The 23,494-nt window shown below is 43.1% G+C and overlaps 2 long non-coding RNA genes and 4 other non-coding genes across 6 annotated transcripts; 5 read left to right on the top strand and 1 right to left on the bottom strand.

Moving 5' to 3' along the window:
- Positions 1-738: 738 nt before the first annotated feature.
- Positions 739-809, top strand: trnag-gcc (transfer RNA glycine (anticodon GCC)). Its single transcript has one exon. It is a non-coding gene; the product is annotated as a tRNA-Gly (tRNA).
- Positions 810-1,700: 891 nt separating this feature from the next.
- trnag-gcc (transfer RNA glycine (anticodon GCC)) lies at positions 1,701-1,771 on the top strand. Its single transcript has one exon. It is a non-coding gene; the product is annotated as a tRNA-Gly (tRNA).
- A 944-nt stretch (positions 1,772-2,715) lies between these two features.
- trnag-gcc (transfer RNA glycine (anticodon GCC)) lies at positions 2,716-2,786 on the top strand. The gene has a single exon. It is a non-coding gene; the product is annotated as a tRNA-Gly (tRNA).
- Positions 2,787-3,957: 1,171 nt separating this feature from the next.
- On the top strand, positions 3,958-4,028 carry trnag-gcc (transfer RNA glycine (anticodon GCC)). Its single transcript has one exon. It is a non-coding gene; the product is annotated as a tRNA-Gly (tRNA).
- Positions 4,029-7,623: 3,595 nt separating this feature from the next.
- On the top strand, positions 7,624-9,639 carry LOC130172425 (uncharacterized). Its single transcript, XR_008828261.1, has 3 exons — positions 7,624-7,947; positions 8,565-8,670; positions 9,168-9,639. It is a non-coding gene; the product is annotated as an uncharacterized LOC130172425 (long non-coding RNA).
- A 140-nt stretch (positions 9,640-9,779) lies between these two features.
- Positions 9,780-11,021, bottom strand: LOC130172426 (uncharacterized). Its single transcript, XR_008828262.1, has 2 exons — positions 10,782-11,021; positions 9,780-10,149 (listed from the first exon to the last, which is right to left on the bottom strand). It is a non-coding gene; the product is annotated as an uncharacterized LOC130172426 (long non-coding RNA).
- Between the last annotated feature and the right edge of the window lie 12,473 nt (positions 11,022-23,494).

Genomic DNA, 23,494 nt, shown 5'->3' with positions numbered 1-23,494 from the left:
TTTCCTTGGATACAGGCACCCTGGCTCTTGTGTGAGGGACAACTCAACATTACATTGAGAGATCTTTTCGATTTTGCCCATCTAGTTTAAACACATTGCTAGCCTCGTTGGCGCAGTAGGCAGCGTGTCAGTCTCATAATCTAGAGGTTTGGAGTTCAAGCCTCACACAGCGCATCCCTTTTGCTGCACATGTGCTTTTTCTGGACTGGTGTGAAGTCATGTACAATGTGCACTGTGTAGATGCAGCAGTGGGAAAGGAAAGAGAGGAATGGCAAAACACAGTCAAGGTATCCAAATTGTCCAGCAACAATATTCAGGTGGTCTTCTACCTTCAGACATTGATTGACTGGTGCTAAGGGGCCCAAAGAGTGACTTGTTGGTGAGAGATTCTTAAACTTCCATGTCTTGGTTTTCCAAGTGTGGAGTCCTTATGAAGGCCATTGTATTCACACGATTTGTTAGCGCTCGTGGATGTTGTCACAACAGATGTTAAGAGTTGTTGGGCCACCTGAGGCCAAGGATAAACGACAACAATATTCAGGTGGTCTTCTGCCCTCAGACGTTGATTGACTGGTGTTAAGGAGCCCAAAGAGTGAGTTGTTGGTCTAGTTGTCGCTAGATAGGTGTTGACTGAGGGACTTTACAAAGCTATTTGACTATCAGACAAACAGTTCAGCCAGAGACTAATGGCCCTTTTAATGGGGGTTTTCGTGCAGTTGTAAAAACTCCCACATGTAAGCATTGGTTGTTCAGTGGTAGAATTCTCGCCTGCCACGCGGGAGGCCCGGGTTCGATTCCCGCCCAATGCATTGCATCTGACTTAGCTTATAGTACCATACTACTCATGGCTAAGGCTAACCTTTGCTCTCAAAGCCGTCTGTGTTCTAGGTGGCACATGATGATAGCAGTTGAAGTAGTCTTTGTTGACACACCAGCGCTCCAGTGCCGACGTTGTACCTGCATTTCCTTGGATACAGGCACCCTGGCTCTTGTGTGAGGGACAACTCAACATTACATTGAGAGATCTTTTCGATTTTGCCCATCTAGTTTAAACACATTGCTAGCCTCGTTGGCGCAGTAGGCAGCGTGTCAGTCTCATAATCTAGAGGTTTGGAGTTCAAGCCTCACACAGCGCATCCCTTTTGCTGCACATGTGCTTTTTCTGGACTGGTGTGAAGTCATGTACAATGTGCACTGTGTAGATGCAGCAGTGGGAAAGGAAAAAGAGGAATGGCAAAACACAGTCAAGGTATCCAAATTGTCCAGCAACAATATTCAGGTGGTCTTCTACCTTCAGACATTGATTGACTGGTGCTAAGGGGCCCAAAGAGTGACTTGTTGGTGAGAGATTCTTAAACTTCCATGTCTTGGTTTTCCAAGTGTGGAGTCCTTATGAAGGCCATTGTATTCACACGATTTGTTAGCGCTCGTGGATGTTGTCACAACAGATGTTAAGAGTTGTTGGGCCACCTGAGGCCAAGGATAAACGACAACAATATTCAGGTGGTCTTCTGCCCTCAGACGTTGATTGACTGGTGTTAAGGAGCCCAAAGAGTGAGTTGTTGGTCTAGTTGTCGCTAGATAGGTGTTGACTGAGGGACTTTACAAAGCTATTTGACTATCAGACAAACAGTTCAGCCAGAGACTAATGGCCCTTTTAATGGGGGTTTTCGTGCAGTTGTAAAAACTCCCACATGTAAGCATTGGTTGTTCAGTGGTAGAATTCTCGCCTGCCACGCGGGAGGCCCGGGTTCGATTCCCGGCCAATGCATTGCATCTGACTTAGCTTATAGTACCATACTACTCATGGCTAAGGCTAACCTTTGCTCTCAAAGCCGTCTGTGTTCTAGGTGGCACATGATGATAGCAGTTGAAGTAGTCTTTGTTGACACACCAGCGCTCCAGTGCCGACGTTGTACCTGCATTTCCTTGGATACAGGCACCCTGGCTCTTGTGTGAGGGACAACTCAACATTACATTGAGAGATCTTTTCGATTTTGCCCATCTAGTTTAAACACATTGCTAGCCTCGTTGGCGCAGTAGGCAGCGTGTCAGTCTCATAATCTAGAGGTTTGGATGTTGTCACAACAGATGTTAAGAGTTGTCAGTCTCATAATCTAGAGGTTTGGAGTTCAAGCCTCACACAGCGCATCCCTTTTGCTGCACATGTGCTTTTTCTGGACTGGTGTGAAGTCATGTACAATGTGCACTGTGTAGATGCAGCAGTGGGAAAGGAAAGAGAGGAATGGCAAAACACAGTCAAGGTATCCAAATTGTCCAGCAACAATATTCAGGTGGTCTTCTACCTTCAGACATTGATTGACTGGTGCTAAGGGGCCCAAAGAGTGACTTGTTGGTGAGAGATTCTTAAACTTCCATGTCTTGGTTTTCCAAGTGTGGAGTCCTTATGAAGGCCATTGTATTCACACGATTTGTTAGCGCTCGTGGATGTTGTCACAACAGATGTTAAGAGTTGTTGGGCCACCTGAGGCCAAGGATAAACGACAACAATATTCAGGTGGTCTTCTGCCCTCAGACGTTGATTGACTGGTGTTAAGGAGCCCAAAGAGTGAGTTGTTGGTCTAGTTGTCGCTAGATAGGTGTTGACTGAGGGACTTTACAAAGCTATTTGACTATCAGACAAACAGTTCAGCCAGAGACTAATGGCCCTTTTAATGGGCGTTTTCATGCAGTTGTAAAAACTCCCACATGTAAGCATTGGTTGTTCAGTGGTAGAATTCTCGCCTGCCACGCGGGAGGCCCGGGTTCGATTCCCGGCCAATGCATTGCATCTGACTTAGCTTATAGTACCATACTACTCATGGCTAAGGCTAACCTTTGCTCTCAAAGCCGTCTGTGTTCTAGGTGGCACATGATGATAGCAGTTGAAGTAGTCTTTGTTGACACACCAGCGCTCCAGTGCCGACGTTGTACCTGCATTTCCTTGGATACAGGCACCCTGGCTCTTGTGTGAGGGACAACTCAACATTACATTGAGAGATCTTTTCGATTTTGCCCATCTAGTTTAAACACATTGCTAGCCTCGTTGGCGCAGTAGGCAGCGTGTCAGTCTCATAATCTAGAGGTTTGGAGTTCAAGCCTCACACAGCGCATCCCTTTTGCTGCACATGTGCTTTTTCTGGACTGGTGTGAAGTCATGTACAATGTGCACTGTGTAGATGCAGCAGTGGGAAAGGAAAGAGAGGAATGTCAAAACACAGTCAAGGTATCCAAATTGTCCAGCAACAATATTCAGGTGGTCTTCTACCTTCAGACATTGATTGACTGGTGCTAAGGCGCCCAAAGAGTGACTTGTTGGTGAGAGATTCTTAAAATTCCATGTCTTGGTTTTCCAAGTGTGGAGTCCTTATGAAGGCCATTGTATTCACTCGATTCGTTAGCGCTCGTGGATGTTGTCACAACAGATGTTAAGAGTTGTTGGGCCACCTGAGGCCAAGGATAAACGACAACAATATTCAGGTGGTCTTCTGCCCTCAGACGTTGATTGACTGGTGTTAAGGGGCCCAAAGAGTGAGTTGTTGGTGAGAGATTCTCAAACATCCAGGTCTTAGTTTTCCAAGTGTGGGGTCCTTATTAAGGCTATTGCTTTCACTGGGTTCGTTAAGGCTCCTGTATTTTCTCATAACAGATGTTAAGAGTTGTTGGGCCACCTGGATAATTTGGGGAAAATTTTAAAGTGTGGTAACAAAATATATATTTTGGAACAATGGGCTTTTATATAAGAATTACACAACTGCAATGTACCAATACCACAAACAAGCACAGACAAACTTACAGAAATGGTGGGAAACCCACCTCCCTTCCAATCTGACGCTAGATAGGTGTTGACTGAGGGACTTTACAAAGCTATTTGACTATCAGATAAACAGTTCAGCCAGAGACTAATGGCCCTTTTAATGGGTGTTTTCATGCAGTTGTAAAAATTACCATATGTAAGCATTGATTGTTCAGTGGTAGAATTCTCGCCTGCCACGCGGGAGGCCCGGGTTCGATTCCCGGCCAATGCATTGCATCTGACTTAGCTTATAGCACCGTACTACTCATGGCTAAGGCCAACCTTTGCTTTCTAAGCCGTCTTTGCTCTAGGCTCCACATGATGACAGTAGTTGAAGTAGTCTTTGTTGACACACCAGCGCTCCAGTGCCGACTTTGTACCTGCGTTTCCTTGGATACAGGCACCCTGACTTTTGCGTGAGGCACAACTTCTCTTTTCTGTCTGCATTACATTGAGACATCTTTTCGATTTTACCCATCTATTTTGTACACTTTGTTGGCGCAGTAGGCAGCGCGTCAGTCTCATAATTTAGCGTTTGGGAGTTCAAGCCTCACACGAGGCATCCCTTTTGCTGCACATGTGCTTTTTTCATATTCAGGTGGTCTTCTACCTTCAGATGCTGGTGCTTCAGATGCTGAGGGGCCCAAATAGTGACTTGTTGGTGAGAGATTCTTAAACCTCCAGGTTTTGGTTTTTCAAGTGTGGAGTCCTTATTAAGGCCATTGTATTCACTTGATTCGTTAGGGCTCGTGGATGTTGTCACGACAGATGTTAAGAGTCGTTGGGCCACCTGAGGCCAAGGATAAACGACAGTCATCGGAGTCAATTGATATTCCTTTTCATAAAAAGGTAGAAATCATAAGTCTTAGTATCTGAACGGTAAAGCTGTGTTTGCTTCCACCTCAGGTCCTCTGTGAAAGGCCCGAGAGCTGTCAAGATATCAAGGTAGAAATAAAACCAATATCCTCTCAAAGGTAAATTTACTTCATCTGGAGGAAATGGTCGGGTTTGGTGGGAAACCCAGCTCCGTTTCAATCTGACGCTAGATAGGTGTTGACTGAGGGACTTTTCAAAGCTATTTGACTATCAGACAAACAGTTCAGCCAGAGACTAATGGACCTTTCAGTGGGAGTTTCACTACAGCTGTAAGGAGTTCTTACAGGTAATCTGTCTGTGAAAGTTCTCATTCGTCCAGGTCATTGTTATCTCTTTCTCAAATTAAATCGAAGGCAACTGGACTTGTATTTGCCTGTGGAAGACGTTTCGCCTCTTATCCAAGCGGCTTCATCAGTTCTTATGTATTGGTCTCTCTAGTCCGCACTAGAGTGACCAAGAAAGTGGAGTAGGACCCAGGTATTTAACCTCTTGTGGGTGGGTCCACCAAAGTACCTGTGAAAGTACTGGTTTCACCTGACCATTGTTGTGGTCTCATGTGGACAACCGTCGTTAGGGTCAGGTGCCCCTGTTGTTATCCCGTGTGAACGACAGTCGTTAGGATCAGGTGAGCCCCTGGTGGATGACGATCGTTGAGAGTCGTCTGAGGTTATGTTGTTGACTCTCCTGAGTACCGATGAAAGGGCGACATTGTAGATGGGGGATAGATGGTGTCGCAGACCCCATACCCTGTTTAGCAATGGCCTCTCCACTTTTACATAGATGGCTTCCTTGATTCCCTTTTCAAACCATCTGTCCTCCCTGTCCAAGATTTTGACATTGCTGTCTTCAAAGGATTGTGCCTTTTCCTTTAGGTGGGAGTAGACAGCTGAGACAGGGCCTGAAAAGTTTGCCCTACTGTGTTGGGCCATACGTTTGTTTAAGATACAAACCCAGTTTGTCATCTAAAATACACAAAAATCAACCCTCATAATCTGGACAGCGCATCCACAATAATATTCTCTGATCCTTTCTTATGGCGAATTTCTAAATGGTGATCCTGGATGATCAGTGCCCACCGCATGAGTCTCTGGTTGTGGTTGTACATGTTTTTGAGGAAAACGAGTGGGTTGTGATCGGTGAAGACCATAACTGGCAGAGGACTATAACCCACATAAACTCCAAAGTGCTGGAGTGACCATAACAAAGCAAGTGTCTCTTTCTCTATGGTGGAATACTCTACCTGGTGTTTGTTAAATTTGCGAGAGAAATAACACACTGGGTGATCGACTCCATCACTATCTTCCTGCAACAGGACAGCCCCGGCTCCCACCGCAGAGGCATCCACCTCTAGTTTAAAAGCACGAGAGAAGTCAGGCGCAGCGAGGACGGGGGCTTGGCTAAGCAGTGATTTTGCGCTGTCGAAAGCATGCTGACAGGTAGGGGACCAGACAAAGTCGGTTTTGGGGCTCATTAGCGCCGTTAACGGTTGAACAACAGAGGAAAAGTTACGACAAAAGCTACGATAATATCCGGCCATGCCAAGAAAGCTACGGAGGGCTTTACGTGTTTTCGGGACCGGAAAATCATTGATGGCGGATACTTTGACAACAAGGGGTCTCACCTGACCCTGGCCCACCTGTCTCCTGAGATAGGTGACAGTGGCTTTACCGAAGTCGCACTTCACAAGGTTTAACGTCAAGGACGCGCGCACAAGGCGAGAGAACACCTGTTCCAGGATGAAGACATGCTCCTCCCACGTCATAGTGTACACAATTAGATTGTCTAAATAGGCATTACAATTTGGCAGTCCGGACAGGACAGTATCAACAAGCCTTTGAAAGGTCACCGGAGCATTACACATGCCGAAAGCCATCACTGTGTACTGTAAGAAGCTATCGGGTGTCACGAAGACAGAGATTTCAGACGCGCGCTCAGTTAATGGGACTTGCCAGTAACCTTTAAGCAAATCTAATTTGCTGACAAATTTCACGGAGCCAAGCGTGTCAACACAATCTTCCATCCTGGGGAGAGGATAAGAGTCCTGAACGGTTACAGCGTCATAAGGTTATTATGGAAGTCTGTGATAAAACGAGGGGAACTGTCAGATTTGGTCTCCAAGAGACATGGGGAGCTCCAAGAGCTGGAGCTTGGCACAGCTAAACCGTTTTCTAATAGATATTCCGTCTCCTTTCTCATTAACTCGCGCTTCACGGGGTTAATCCGGTAAGGGTGCTGGCGGATGGGCTTTGCCTCTTTGACGTCAATTAATGAAGCTATGTCACTCTGTTGCGCGCAGGTCAAGTGGCTTAACTGGGAAGGTAGCATTTTGAGCATCCTCGAGTTTGGCAGACGAGCAGTTTGATGGGGCAAATGACGCGTCTTTAAATCATCCTCATCATTACTGCTGTTAGGAGGCTCAGTAACGATTAGCGCACTGACAGCGACAGGTCTGGACTTTACGGGGACAACGGGTGGAGCAGAGTTTGGTTTACGCGTGAAATACGCCTTAAGCATGTTTATGTGACACACGCAAGTTTTTCTCCTTCTCTCTGGTGTAGCAATAACATAATCAGTTTCACTGAGACGTTCACGGACCTCATACGGACCGGAAAATTTTGCAGAGAGCGCAGACCCAGGAATAGGCAACAAGGCCAGTACTTTATCCCCTACATTAAAGGGGACCTATTATGCAAAATGCACTTTTCCATGGTTTTCTATCAGTAGTATGTGTCCCTGGCGTGTCTACGGACCCCCCAAACATGAGAAAAGTCCATCCTCTCCGTCTTTTGCTTTCTCCACCTTTCAAGAAATGTGTGCTCAAACGAGCGAAATGGAGATTCGCCCCTGGTGACGTCAAGAAGGGCGATGCCCCTCCCCTCGGATGGGTGACGCTCCCCGAGCTTGGTGTGTGTTCCGCCCTCTGAGTCCGTGTTGCAGACCGTATCGTTACTTCCCTCGCGAACACTGGCTTTCGGTAGAACAATGTCGAAGGTACAGCGAAACACAGTAGTTGCTTTGTTGTTGGCTGCACAAACCAACACAGAAGTCTTTTTTTAATCCCTACGCCCGAGGATCTGAAGACCCAGTGGATTAATTTTATTTTTGATGGAAATGTCCCCGCTCCAACTCCGAAAGTGTTGTACGTGTGTGCTAACCATTTCACCTCGGACTGCTTTCTCAACGAGGGCCAGGACAACGCAGGATTTCCTACAAGTCTCAAGATAAAGCTTGGATCAGTACCGACTGTCTGTGACCCAACTTTGAACTTCGGAGCTGTAAGTTTTACCATTTTATGTTGCTTTACTGTTTGTTCACGAGAGCCTGTTGCGTGTGTTGTTAGCATGGCAGCTAACGTGGCTAACGTTTAGCGTCGTCGACGCGCAGCCGGGTATAGCGGGGTACAGATTGTATGTAATTCTTCTGCTTGGTATCGCCGTGTGACATTGATAAGAGCCACCCTGTTAAATGTATTATATTTTAAAGGCGTTTTAGCTGTCTGTAAAGTCAAGCCGGTAAAATTCGGACTTAAAATAGGCTTTGTACTGATTAGCGTAGGTGTCCGGGCTTGTTTATTAGTGCTGTGAAAGTTATTATTGAGAGTCATGCCTTATAACGGCCGTTTTAACGTTTATATCATGTTCACAGATACAGTGCCTGTAGGGAATATCTAGATAAGCGCAGAGTTAAGGGGATATGTCCAAGGGGATAGTCTATAATACACATTTTTTGCATCTTGCACATATAATGAGCTATTTGCAGCATTTACAAGCTATTGACAACCCAGTTTACACATAATTGAGAGCATCTGTTATCATTCTTGCACTGTTTGCAGCTGTTGCCATAACTACACATTTGAGGAGATGTTGGTGTAATCTCTGTTTCCTCTGTTCAGGCCATCTATACAGCTTCCTGCAACAGGGGATGTTGCATGCCAGACTGACCCACTGCAGGCACACAGTTATCATTGAAGAGTCTTCAGCCTCACATCAGAAGTACAGGTCTGTAGCCATCTGAAGTGCATCTACTTTTGATAAACCTAACAGTCATTTATCAGTCTTGGAATAATGTGCAGGTAAATGAAGCTGTGGTTACTTAGAACTTGTGAGTGTGTAGGCTAAGGTTTCTGTCATCATCTGTCACCTGGCTGCCATGTACTACAATGAAAATGCTGACCGACCACAAGCCCAAACAAAAGAAGGTGAACCACTGTTCAAGGTCCAATTTCCAAAAGCCATGAAGGGAGAATGCAGAGCTACACCAGTTAAGACTGAGGCGACATTCTATAAGTGTTATATTATTTTATTTTTCAACCAAAAAATGTTTTGTACACATTGTATTAAATATTGCACATATAATTTTATGACAGTTCCATCAATAACAAAATACAGTAAAGAAAATGTCAGGAGGTATTTAGAAACAGACTCAGTCATTGTTTTGTAAAAAAAAAAAAAAAAGTGAAGAATGTAAAAAAAATCTTTTGTGTTTTATCAAACAGGGAATGTGGTGGACCTCATATTTGAAAAAGTCTTTGTGACCTGGGACCATACACAGAAGCTGCTTTGGCCATCCCCATCCCAGAGGACCTCACTGCACAGTTCGAGCAGCCTGAGAAGGAGGAGGTCATATCCAGCTCTGTGTCCCGGTTCTATCATGGGCCAGTCTAAAACCCACATACCGGCCTGTGGCGTCAGGAAACACGGCATGGATGCGTAGGACCACGCAGGCTGGAATGACGACCCAGATTCTGCAACCAAGGAAGCACCAGCTCACAAAGCTCCTATAGGCGAGATACCTGTACTGACTAAAACAACTGGACAGGGCATTTAGTCTTGCAAACATATATCTATGTTGTGTCTCACAATTTTTTATATGGATCCAGTGAATCCTACAGTTTTTTCATCATCACTGATTATAACTGCCTCATTCGATGTAAATAAATGCTTGATTGTTACTAAAGAAATGACTCCTCTGAATTCATATATTATATGCACACTATCTGCTGATAGAAGAACTTTACAAATCAAAGAGCAGCTAAACTAATTTATTTGAGGGTGTGTTACTCTATTTGTGGTGTGTTATTACCATTGTAAAATTATGTGCACTGAAGTAAAACAAGACTGTCTAACATCTTTTATTTAGATTGAAACTATGTTTTAACAAAGAAGCAAAACGTACTGGTGTATTCCTCTCAACCGTAAAGGACCATAGTCAGTGCGGTACATGTTGCAGGCAGAACACATTGAGGCAGAGCGGCTCCAACCCAGGACGGTCTACCATACATGGTAAATCTTCCACGATCTCCCATAGCCATCTGGTAACCTACAGTGAATTGCAAATGGTAAATTCTATGGTTGATTATAAATGTAATGTAATCAAAACAAATTAGTGATTAGTTTGTCCAGTGAGAATGCTACCTGTGGTAGCAGCAGATATTCTCAGCTTCTGTGGGCATGGTTGCACAGTTTCCACAGGAGCACCTGTCCAAAATATAGAGAAAATGGTAACATTCACCAAAATATAAAGCTTGTGAAATTCAAACACTGACAGACAGTGGAGCTAAGGTGGGTAAGAAGTAAGCTTGGCTACATATCAAGCGCATATAACAGAGGTAATTTATAACATGTCACTTATTGCATATAATGTGGAGCTTGACAACAGTGTAGTGTAGAAAACTGCACAGTTCAGTCTTTGACTAAAGATTACTGTTGCTGTCAGACATGTTTATGCTGATTTACAGCTTTCATTGTAATACACAAAATAAATTTACTTCATAAAGGAAGATGTCATGATGAGCATCTCTGCTCAAAACATGGAGAAAAATTATTTACTTTGTCAGCATCTATTAAAATATCTGACTAGTACTGATATTGAACACCTGTAGCAGTCTACATACAACAAACATTTTCAGACTGTAAAAGTATATCTAAGGAGGCATGACAGGTAACTACATTACACTATTCACAATAGTGCTTATTTACCAAAAGAGCTCCCAGTAATGACGAGACAGTAACAGTTAGCATTAGCTACCTAGCTACATGTTAGTAACTGTGTGCCAGCTCATCAACAAACTCAAAATGTAATGTCAAAATACACAAAATTGGTTACCAACCATTCAGAAACGTCCTGCTGCAGTTGTAGAGTTTGAACTTCTTCAGCAGCCTCTCCCTCTGGCTCAGATTCTGGATAAAAGTTGTGTGGTTGAACCAAATCGCTACCGACGCCAGGTTGCCGGTCACGGTCACCGTAAACATTAGAGCACGGTGCCAGAAGCCCGAACGGCAGCCCCTTCCGGAGAGGGGCGTGGTCAGGCACAGCTCATTGCATTTAAAGCTACAGACACAGAAACAGCCTGTTCTGAACAGGACTCAAAAAGAGGGGTTTACAGGCATGCTGAAATATAGGATCGGAGTGGATTTTTTAGCAAAACGCTTCAAATACATGCTTTGGGGACCTCTGAGACTTATTCAAACTTGTTGAAAAGGAGCATAATATGTCCCCTTTAAAGCAGCGCGAGATGGCAGAACGGTCATACTGACATTTCATTACTTTTTGAGACAACAAAAGAATTTTCTTAGCGAGGGCGTTAGCACGGTGCAAACGTTCACGAAATTTGCTCACAAAATCAAGCACGTTCCTCTCACTAGGACTTGAGGGGACCGCGGAGAGTGTGTCCGAAGACAAGCTCGGTGGGACTGAATCCTAGAGATTCCTGGACGGCCTCGCGGCCAGCAAATATTACAAACGGGATTCCTTCATCCCAACTCTTACTTGTTTCTAAAGAATATTTTCGGAGCATAGACTTTAAAGTCTGATGCCAGCGTTCCAACGCACCCTGGGATTCAGGATGATAAGCGCTGGAGACACAGTGTCTTATATCCAAGGTCTTAAGGACTTGCTTGAACAATCGCGACTGGAAGTTTGTCCCTTGGTCCATCTGAATGATTCGAGGGAAGCAGAAGGTGGAGAAGAACTTTGTCAGGGCTTTGACTACAGAGCTGGACGTGATTTTTCGCAGCGGGATTGCCTCAGGGTAACGAGTGGCAACGCACATAAGGGTGAGTAAATATTGATTCCCATTTCTAGAGCGGGGTAATGGGCCTACACAGTCCATTATTATGCGCTCAAAGGGCTCACCTATTGCAGGGATAGGATGGAGTGGAGCAAGGGGAATGATTTGATTTGGTTTACCCAATATTTGGCAAACATGGCAACTGCGAGAGAATTTCGCAACATCTGATTTTAATCCAGGCCAGAAGAAATGCTTTAGGATCAATCGGTAGCTTTTGTTTATCCCCAAATGACCTGATCATTTGCTGTCATGAGCAATTGAAAGCACATGTTCCCGATACACAAAAGGCACAACAACCTGAGAGACACTAGAGTCAGCACCAGTCGCAGCAGGAGTCCATCTACGCACCAGGATTTCTTTATTAATCAGATAGACCACTATTTCATCACTTGCTTTGTCCGCACTAACCACACTTTCAAAGCAACGTTTCAAACTCGGGTCAGCCCTCTGCGCAGCGGTGAGGCGTTCACCGTTCACCGGCAGCGTCAGAACATCCGACGAGGACACACTTGGATGAGCAGAGCGCACGGGCTCAACGGCTTTAGAAGGCGGAGGTACGGGAACTCTCTCCGTCATAGGTTCCACATCTCTCTCGTCTGACAAAGAGGACATAAGCACAGTATCAGAGAGAGTAAATTCATCACGTTTACAAGCTTGAGCACGAGTTATAGCACAAGAAGGGAACAATCTTGAGTCAGATTCACAGTTATGCATTATCGAGCGCTGAGGAGAAGCCAACACTTCCAGCGCAGGCGTGACTTTTCCACCAGCAATATCATTACCCATAAGGAGAACTACACCTTTTATGGGCAGGGCAGGACATACAGCTACAGGGAAGACGCCACTTACCAATTCGGACTTATTGTGGATTCTGTGCACAGGCCGTGGGATGTAGCCCATTTCAACACCTTGTATGGGAATGCTATAACCACATGAGGAATTTTTTGAAAATGGCAAGGCACCAGCCAGGATCACAGATTGAGAGCCACCGGTGTCTCTCAAAATGCGCACTGGACACTGATCAGAAGACTCACCTGTGAGAGATACCAACCCCTCAAAAATGAATGGCTTGAAACATGGGTCTATGCCATCCGAAGATACAGAGTTTATCTTAGAACTACCTACAGTTTTAATTTACCCAATGCCTTTAGGAGGCGAGCCGTTACCATTTTGTTCCTTTCTTTTAAGAGTAGGGCAGCCTGCAATGAGATGTCCAGATCTATGGCAATAGTAGCACTCCCTCTCATCCCGTTTGTTATACAATTTGGTGTGAACATACTGCTGTGCCGGAGCACGATGCTTTTCCGGGGCAGACGGAAACACTGATTTGTGCGTAAGCACGTACTCGTCAGCCAGTACAGAGGCAGCGGAGAGAGAGGACACTTTCTGTTCATTTAAATACACAACAATGCGCTCAGGCAAACATTTCTTGAACTCTTCAAGAAGAAGTAACTCTTGGAGTGGATCAAAGTCATTTGTTTTACAAGAGTTACACCATTTATCAAAGAGGTTTCCCTTTTTCCTCGCGAACTCAACATAGGTTTGTGCTGGGGCTTTTTTGTGGTTTCGGAACCTTTGCCGATAGGCTTCAGGAACCAATTCGTGGGCGCGTAAAATTGACGTTTTAACACAATCATAATTCAAGCTCTCCGCTAACGGCAGAGCAGCAACAGCTTCTTGGGCTTTACCGTGGATTTTGCATTGGAGCAGTAGGGGCCATACATCATAGGGCCACTGGAGTGCAGACGCAATGCGCTCAAATGCAACGAAATAACTGTCAACCTCATTTTCCCTAGATGGAGGAACTAGAGAAATGTGTTTGCTGATATCAAATGACTCACAGGTAGAGCTAGTGGAAGGAGGAAACACACCTGCATCCTCAGATGCATTCGGTGCAGAACTCTCTTTCTTCAGCTGAGCTTCCAACTCCAGCTGACGTAGTCGGACTGCTTTGTCAGCCTCGATATCCATTTTCTTAATTTCCAGCTGAGCTTGCCGAGCCTCGGCTTTCTCTCGGGCTTCAGCCTGAAGTTGGGCCAGGCGGACTTTCAGTCTGGCCTCACTCAGAGAATCGTGGCTTTCTGGGGAGAGGGGATCATAGCGAGGCAATGTGAACTGAGTTTTGGGCCGCTCTCTCACCTCACCAGTCTCCCTCTGTGCAGCGTAACCAGCGGCATCACTCTCAGCTGCGGGTCTGTGGCTGCTAGCTCCATCAGATCCAGATGCATCCACAGGTGGTTCACTAAGCACCGGCAACACAATTTGTCCCAACTCCACCAACTTCAGTGTTTCCTCCAGGAATTTTTCCAGCAGTGGGGGGCATGTTCTCGGGGGGGGGGTGTCAGTGGCAAAGTTTGCACCCAGGCTCAGAGCACTTAATTTTCCTTGGGTTTTTAAAGAAGAGCTCTAAGGCTGTGTTGTAGGAAAATTCTCCAAGAGGTGGCCCATTGATACTTAGCAGCATACATGCTGCAAGGTGATCCCCCTGCAGCCTGTTTCTCAAGTCAGTCTTCACCTACAAATAGAAACAATAATGAGATTGTTTCTCTCACTTTCCTACACCCTAATCATTTTAAAATTGTTTCTAGTTTGTGTCTGATGATATAGTGTTAAATGTCTTACTCTGTTCATTGTTGAAAAATCCCTCTCACAGTTTACACTTGAGATGGGCACCGTCAGGGCAATGCCTGGCTCATGGAGGGATACAGCTGTGCCCACTCGTCATTTTGTGATGACAGTTTTTCCATGATCATTACTTGGTCCATATCCTGAAACACATTTAACATAGTGGGACAACATGTCATTAAATAGGTTCCTCCATCATCTTTCTGCTGAACTCCCCCATTAATTTGGACCTAACATTTTACCTTAAAAGCTCCTGTGAGTAAATGCTGCTTGAAAGATGACCATTCCTGCAGCAGAGTGGTTTCAGGCTGCTGCTGCAGGAACTTGTTGGCCAGGGTCTTGAGGTCTTCAGTGATGACAGTATTGTCTTCTTTTAGTGCCTGGGGTCCCAGCACATGGAAAGCTCCAATTATCCCCAGGTTATGAAATCTCCTGTCCAGGCTGTCCAGGAGACCATCCAGATATGGCCCCATTACCTAATATATGGTACAAAAACCAAAATGAGTGCCGAGTTTGATTAATTGAAACCTTTATTTGCACCGGGAGATAAGCTACAAGTTAGGTTTCCTTCCCAGAAGTGCCCTGTAATACAAAATACAATGAAAATAAAATAACACAATAACAATAATAACATACATAGCTGAAAGGTGTCAAGTAAACAGGACAGACAGGAAAAAAGAAAATACAATTACTCAAAATATTTCAAGGTAGCACTAGCCTTTCAACACTGACCTACTCCACTAACTCAGTTATAAATTTAATTAAAACAAATTAACCTGTGTCCTGAACCGGGACCAGAGCATGTCTCTGGTGTACACCACCTGGTCTCTGCCTCTCCTTCCCCTCTCCTCTTCATGCCTGATTTCAAAGGCCCCTAATCCTGCAGGATCATGCAGGTCATTGTGGAGCTGGGCCAAGAATGATCCAAGTGGCTGTGCATCACCAGCATCCCTGATGGCTCTCAGGCATGCCACTGTCACTGGGACCTAATATAGGCAGTCACAAAAAATACTTATTTTTCTTGAATGCAAAATGTCATGATTTAATGGTCTAACTGGTTCTACTCTCTTATTAAGAGAGAAACATGTTAAAGTAGTAGACTAATGGACCTGCTCTTTTATGGCCAAGAAGTTCACATTTTCCTTCTGGAAAATCTTGGAAAGGTGAGCAAGATGTGGCAAAACATCAGCCTGGAGATAGAGTGCAGCAACAAAGCGGTAGGTGCAGCAGAATCCATAGAGACCCTTGGCCTGTGGACACTCGTTGGTCTCTGTCTCCTCCGCCAAGGCACCCAGTACTGCACTGAGGTTTCTTTGCAGATTGCTGACTGCCAGGTGCTGTGACAGCCAGCGTGTGTCCTTCACTTGCTAAAAAATATTTCAGTCGTTAAGATAAAAGATTGAGACAGAAAGTATGTCTTTGCACAATAATGCCCAGTGTTAAAAGTATGTGTTTCTATGATCTCACCGTTACTTTTAAGTCCTTAAGGCCCAAGGACTCCGCTGCAGCTTTCAGAACAGCAGTTCTGTTGGCGCTGTTACGGAAGTATAGGTGGAGCTGCTGCAGGTGGTCCCTAAAGGTAGCTATGTATGGAACCTCAAATGAGGCATCTCTACATGCCAGGGCAAGACGATGGGCAGCGCAGGCAACTGGCAGCAACCAGGGAAAGGCATCCTGCAACTGCTTTGCTACACCATGCAACCTTCCTGTTACAAGAAAAGAAAAAGATATATCAAAACAAGTAACAAATTCATGTTCTCTCTAACCTCATGCTCACCAGTTATACTGTAAAACACGCTGTAAAAAAAATCTTCTTGCAAGCGAGTTCATACCAGTCATTACAGCAGCTCCATCTGTTCCTAATCCATAAAGTTTTTCGGTTGGAACTTTTTTTTTGTCCAGCACCTCCTTTATGGCTGCTACAATGCTGTCTGCCTTCCCATCAGTAACCTGCACCAGGTCAAGAAATTGGCTGTAGAGTCGGCCTTCTGCGTTCATATATCTGAAAAACATTTTTAAAAAGACATCTTCAACATATCTGTATAACTGAGTCAGTCATTAATTATTGTCCTCTCAATAATACCTGACATGCAGATCTAGCTGCCTCTTCACAGAGACATCTGTGCTCTCATCCACTTCCAGCCCGATAGCCGCAGAGGACTGGATGTCTTTGAGGATTGGCTCCTCCACCACTGCAGCTAAGATCTCCAACATCTCATCTATTATTATATGAGACCGGTGGTAGTTTTTCCAATCTAAAAGTAAATTATATTAAATATAGTTTTGAGATTGAGGCAAGCTGACTTGCAGTGATGATATGCAAATATAAACAATACACAGTAGTAGCATGATAATAATTTACCTTCAGCTTTTTAAAATAGTCACATCCTAGCAACTCATCTAGCTCAAGAAGAGCTGGATAATTTGTGTGATGTGCTTGCTCTCGTTTTGTTAAATAGTAGAGGCATTTAAACCCCCCGATGATTGCCTCATGCTCCAATACAATGACTGGCTCAAAGGCAACCACAACAGAGGAACCTATAGGAAGCAGGTACAAATATGTTATTGCAAGACAAAGCAGGTCGTACTTAAGATGATCTGATCCATCAATTTAAATTACTTCCTATTAATTCACCTTGTGCCAGTAAGGCCTGAGACCTCACACTCTGTTTGTGGTGCTCCGTACTCATGTGCCTATCCAGGTAGTCAACTCGGTAAAGTTGACAGCCTGCCTCAATGAATGGCCGCTTCTCTGTTCCCCTTTTTGGTGCCTGCTTATGCTGCCGACATAAGCGGCAGAACATTCCTATAGGGACAGAGTAACGTGACATTATTGATCATTGCTCTTAGAATGGAAATACACTGAATTTATTTATTCATTTGTTATTTAACAGAAATATTGAAATGAATATTATGCACAAAAAAAACAAGAAAGGAAAAAAAGATGCTGATCACTCACCATTATCAGTGTGGTAGAGCCATGAGTGGAACCGGCTATTTCTTAACACCCATTTAGGGTCCCATCCTGATAGCCTGTGCTTCGCTTTTTTTTTTCTTGCAAGTCATTCAAGATCTCTCCTCTGTTCTCATCTCTCTCCCCTGCACCTTCACCCAGCTCTCCTGCTGCTGTGCTCTGCTCTCCTCCACTTTGTTCAACTCCTCCCTGTCTAATGTTACTTGTCTAATAAGATTACATTAAAAGTGTGAGTAAAGCAACGCTAACAGCATTTTATAGTTTACACTCACATCACATCTGATTACAAGTGTGAACATTAAAATACTATTTTTTACCTAACCATCATCATTTACGAGTCAGTAAAAGGCTTATGATGCTACCTGACTAGCGTCTTCTTGATCTGTTGACTATCTGAACAAGTTCATCTGAAAATGCAGTCAGCAGTTAATACATAATGACGTGTAGATATTTTAGCTTAATGCTATCAATTAGTTTACCCAAGTTAGCGTCACTGAGTTGGCTAATAAGTCTACCTTTTCTCCGGTAATTCGCTGCCGTATTCCTGGCGACTACACTTCTCCGACTCTCACCTGGTGCCTGACGTGACGTCACTTTCAAGGCCGCGCTCTCGCGAGTACTTAACTCCAATAGGATCCCCCAACCACCCCACTCCCTCCCTCCCCTCTCCTCCCCTCCCGCCGCTGTTGCGCTCATCATCACAGGCTGTGCTGTGAAGGTGGAGAGATGCGGCGGTGGTGCATTTGCGATAATAAAAGAAAAGGAAAAAAAAAAGAAAAGAAATTTGAAGGCGTGGCGGCTATGATTTAGCAGTGGCGGGCCGCCACTGCTAAATGAATGTAGAGGAAACACTGAACTTACTTATGACTACGTTTTTTAAGTCTTTCTTTAAAATTGTTTTAGTGAACGGAACATTGAAGTGGACAGCTATAGCGATCAAATGATCTTTTCTGCACTTATCAATTCGCTCAAATGAAGGATTTCCCAAGAAACTGTCTAACTCAAAAGACGCCATATTCACACTTACGTTTATTGCAATGTTAACCAAGCTTACCTTAATTTACTAATAACCTTAGGTTTCCGGGTCTCCTTTAACGGATTAATCTCCCGGACGAGCCCCCATTTATGTTACAACCAGCTCATTAGGGGAAAGGGAAGTAACATAAAACCCAAGATGTTAAGGGTTAAATAAGGTCATTTCATTATGCTGTTTGTGATTCTTTTTACACTAATAAATAAGTTTTAAAAAAAAAACTGTGGCTGATAAGCTGAGAGAAAAGAAGTTAGATGTGCATCTAGCAGCAATAACTGCAGACAAAAGACAGGAGTGGCAGCAGAGTGTGTTCAGGACCACAGCTCCCAGTACAGCTGCCAGTGAGTCCAGTTATACACAATAAGCAGTAGGCAGAAGACAACAGGAAAGTTTATTTAGCAGGATAATGTTGAATAGTTTCATCTTTTGCTTTTTTTTTTCATCAGAAGTTCTAATATGCTAATTTTAGTAGCCAAAATGCTGTAGATCAGCTCAGATCTACAGCATTTTATTACAGAAAGATTCAATAAAGGGAACTACAAAAATTAAAATATGTCTGGTGTTGTATTTACTGCTGTACTCTCCAGCCTGAATTCTAATTACTTACTCTCTAAAGCTGCTATCTTACACTGTACAGAGAAGTGAACAGTTTAATGTGCCACTTTCATGTATCTTTCTATTGTTCATGAGGTTAATTTATCCTCAGTTTACTACATGATTCTTGTGACGTGTGATACAGGACGTATGTTTGATTCCTGGCTAATTAGTAAAGTGTTAACTAGTTTATTTTTTATTTCATCACTGCTAATTTTTATTTTCTTATTTTTTCACAAATCTGTTTTTCCCAAAGACCCTTACATACAGCAGACACATTCTGCTAATATTTGTCAATCTGAAAGAGTCACACTTCAGAAGTCTTGCTGTGAGTGTACACTTTAAAAATTTAACCTATGATGTAGTAAGTTTCTTTGGTGAAACATTTTTAGAGTTAAAAATATTGAGTAAATTTTAAAGGTGTGAAATCATTTAAATGTACCTTATGAATTGAGTAAATGCCAGTAAAAGAATCAAGTCGATCTCAATATCTACATTTAGTACCATGACATGAAAAAATAAGTAGATATAAATAAAATACTAAGTCAATGCAAAAATGACTTTAAGTCAAAACCACAAAAAAGAGTAGATATAATTATAATGAAAGGTCGGTGTAACTGATAATGAGACCTTTTTTAAACAAAATTAATGTGCTGCATTTACTTAATGTTTTAACTGAATTTAATTAAATTCTTAATTTAAGTTTAAGATAACTAAGTCAATTATCAAAATAATGTTACATTTACTTTTAACTTTTTTAACATTTGAATTAAACATTTATTCCATCAGTATACCAGTATAACACACAATATTCAGTCTAAATTCAACCTGGTTTACTTACAAACAACATATATAACAAATCAGTTCATGTTAAGTTCATGGCCACACTATAAAAACATTGAGCCAAACTGAACTCTGCATATCAGTATGCAATCTTTAAAACATTGGTGAAATGCACCAAGAACAATTGGTTCTTCAAGCAATTAAACAGATAACGCTGTGTAGCGACTGTGACCTAAAGTGAAATTATGTACTTTGCAGGTAAGCATGTCATGTTAGTTAGGTATCCTGGATGTTTAGCGACTGTCAACTGTAAAAGTTTAGTCAGCTAATATTAAGTTCATGGCCATCATGACAGGGGCTCCCTCCTACCAGCCCCTGCTCCGACTACTGTCATGACTGTTGACTGTGTATGTGACTGTTATGAAGAAATGTGGTGTTATGTTGAACAATTGTTATATGTATTTAATGAGTGAGACATATCAACCCTCTAAAGAGTTGGAGATGTGGTTTAATGTTGATTTTTGTACAATTATGGTATTTTGTTATTGTTTATCATTTGAACCTGAAGTGATATTATCGCACTTTGCAGAAAGTCTGTTGTGTCTGAGCTCTGCCTAAGGAGCTGGACACTATAAATGTTGGATCTTCAGTTGTCTATGTATTTATTGACTATCATAAATTAAGAAAATATTAATATTAAAAATATCAATGTTAAAAAATAACTTTTAAATTAATTAAAGTCCTCGGGGGCACCAGCCTAAACTAATAGGCAAAATAGCCAATATTATTTCAGTCTCAATTTATTACCATTAATCTGGAACTTAATAACTATAACCAAGTTACCATATCAACAGTAAGTAAAGGTTAAAGTGGAATTCTACTGAGTAAAGGTTGGCAATATTCACGCTTGTGTAACATTAAACACACCAGTAGTTATACTTTACAATGGAACAGAGTAAAAACACAATGTCTAATCTAGTATATACAGGTGTGTGTGTGTATGTATGTGTGTGTGTGTATGGGGGTATGTCTGTGGGGACACAGACAAAGGCAAGATGCCCGATTCAAAGTGGTCGCTGTGACCACATGACCTGAACAAAGAAAACTACACAAGGTGGCAGTAAACAAAGAAACTACTCAAAATGGCCGCTGAGACTACCTGGTGTGTGTGGGAGGGAAAGTGTGAGTTTCTTTGTTAGCCTAGCTCATGTAATCTAAAAGGTACCAGGTTAGAGGGAGGAGGTTAGCTTCATGCAGGTTCTAGAACTGAGACGTACTGTATAATGTTCACAGCCAACTTGAAATCCTTGTACACAATTTCTGTATGATCTTGTGAAACACAGACAAGGTGAGGCAAAAGCAAAGAAAAGCTTTAAATTTGCACTTACCATCTTATTGTGTTGAGATCCTGCTGACACCACCAGTTTGTGGTGGAAATTCTTGTGAGCTGAAAAATGAATTCAGATTCAGTTGTCTTGGAAAGATGTACTGAAAGTTTGTCAGCAAGTGACCCAAAGTAGTGCCACACCAATGCATAAGATATCTTGTCCAACAGGGAATATATAACTCGCAGAATCACATGATTCCATCACACATCTCTCATACCACACCCAATCTACTGAGGATAGGAATTTGTCATTCTGGACATGGTCATAACAGAAGTTAGAGAGTGAACCATTGTCTAACAATAGATGTCTCTATGACATGTAGGCTACCCTTGGACTGTGGTGTGTGCCTACAAAATAAGAAAAGCAGACCAAAAGGAGAAACATTTTCAGGGGACCCAGTCGAAATTGCTGAAGCTTTCAATCATTATTTTATTGATTCAGTAACCACTATTACAGAGTTAATCTGTGACTCAAATGAACACTACTCCATTTAAGATTGCAGCCTTGCAGCTACTATCCTCCTCATTGGTTGTTGCAGAACCACCCTTTCACACAAGATACATTCATGAGGCAGATAAAATAATCAATGCTCTTTAAATATCAAGAGCAAACAATGTTTAAAGTTCTAACTCATCATTAGGCTCTCCCCTCCCCTCAGATATTAAACCAGTCCTGCTGTCAGGGAGTCTTCCTGAGTTCTTGGAAGACAGCTACTGTAACACCACATTTTAAATCTGGCAACCCTCTTACCATCTGAAAATACAGACTTATTGGCATTTTTCCACCAAATCAAAGATATTACAGAGATGAGTTGCAGAACAATTTATGTTCCGCCTAAATGACAGCAAATTTTTCCCTGCATCCAAAGCAGTTTGAATTTGTCCTCCTCCTCCTCTGCTATCTACTTTAAATTGTTCTATAGATGCCCTTAGAGAGATAGAGTCTTACCTTTCTGACCAATCTGACCAATCAGAGTCAGTAACCATCAGTCCACTGCTCTCAGCTTCTCCACTGGGTTCCCACAGAGATCCATATTGGGCCCACTCCTATTTAGCCCATATGTTAATGATCTGCCATTTGTATACCCCAAGATAGAAACTCAAATGTATGCTGATGACATGTATACAGAAATACAAAAAGCTTGAAGTGGGAGGGAAAGCTGAATGACCCACCAGTCCCCTATCTGCTAAAACTGAGCCATGTCTTTTGGCCAAATCAAGCAGGAAACAATGGAATGATGAGGTTGGCCACAATACAGGTACTTACCCGACCGCATGCAGCGCAGCCTCTCAGCAGGAGATAGCTGAGCCCAGTGCAGCGTAAGTAGAGAGGTTAGCAAAGAAACTTGACTGGATAAATGAATAATTTGTCTTGCCAGTGTTTGGTTGCTGTCAGAGACAGTTTGTAGAATTTGCTCATGGTGTTCCAATAGAATTACTTTATTGGAGAGGGCTCTCTAAATATTTGTGGCATCCTGGTCTGAGTCTAGTGGGTCCATGTCTTGGAAAAAAATGCAAAAAGGTTGTGAGTCTTTAACAGGCAGGGGGACAAGCAGTAGTGTCAGAACTAGGTATGGCATTGGCAGCTTGGGATGAAGATTTGCAGGTAGAGGAGACAAACAAAAAGCTGAGAGTGGCACACAAACCAGGAAAAAAAGCATGAGGAATCACTTGAACTAGGAAAATGGCTGTAACACAAGTACCGTGTGAAGATAAGGACAGGATCTTTATACTGTAGCCCTCAGGTGGAGCTGATGAGCTGATAAGCTGATAAAAAGCAGGTGTGCAGATCAGATGACAGGAAATTGGATCGCCACACCCAAGTAGACACTCACACACTCACTGTGTGTGTGTGCTTGTCTGTCTCACTTTCTATTTAGACATTCATTTATTTTCTTATTAATTGAAGGTGCCATAACGCCGTTCTGGAACAGACTGGGCTGTGAAGTGATATTGGCAAGTGGCCACTGTCAGAATTGTACGACACAAGGCGGCCACTGGTGTTAGGAGGTGGAAATCACAATTGAAATTGACTTTGAAGACTCACTGATCACTCATTCTTGTTCTCCTTGAAAGACACATTGATATGCAGGCAACCAACTGCATCACCGTTGACAATGCTGTGATGTTATGCCTGTTTCTGACTCTTCACTTCAGTAAAAGTTCAGTACATTACTGGTTTGCACAGCAAGTCCACCAAATAAAAAAGAAGAAGGGCACTCAGAGTGCAGACCTCCACCAAGGCAAGACTTTGGAGAACAAAATTTTAATTCATGGTAAATGACTTGGATCTGTCCCAAAACTTAATGAGTTCTGGCCCACTCCCCATCTTTCCACCAAGTTGAGTGCAAATCAGT

This window comes from Seriola aureovittata, chromosome 7 (assembly GCF_021018895.1).
Source record: "Seriola aureovittata isolate HTS-2021-v1 ecotype China chromosome 7, ASM2101889v1, whole genome shotgun sequence".
NCBI classification, from domain to species: domain Eukaryota; kingdom Metazoa; phylum Chordata; class Actinopteri; order Carangiformes; family Carangidae; genus Seriola; species Seriola aureovittata.
Note: the sequence above shows the minus strand (reverse complement) of the source record. Positions and strands in the feature narration are given on the sequence as shown.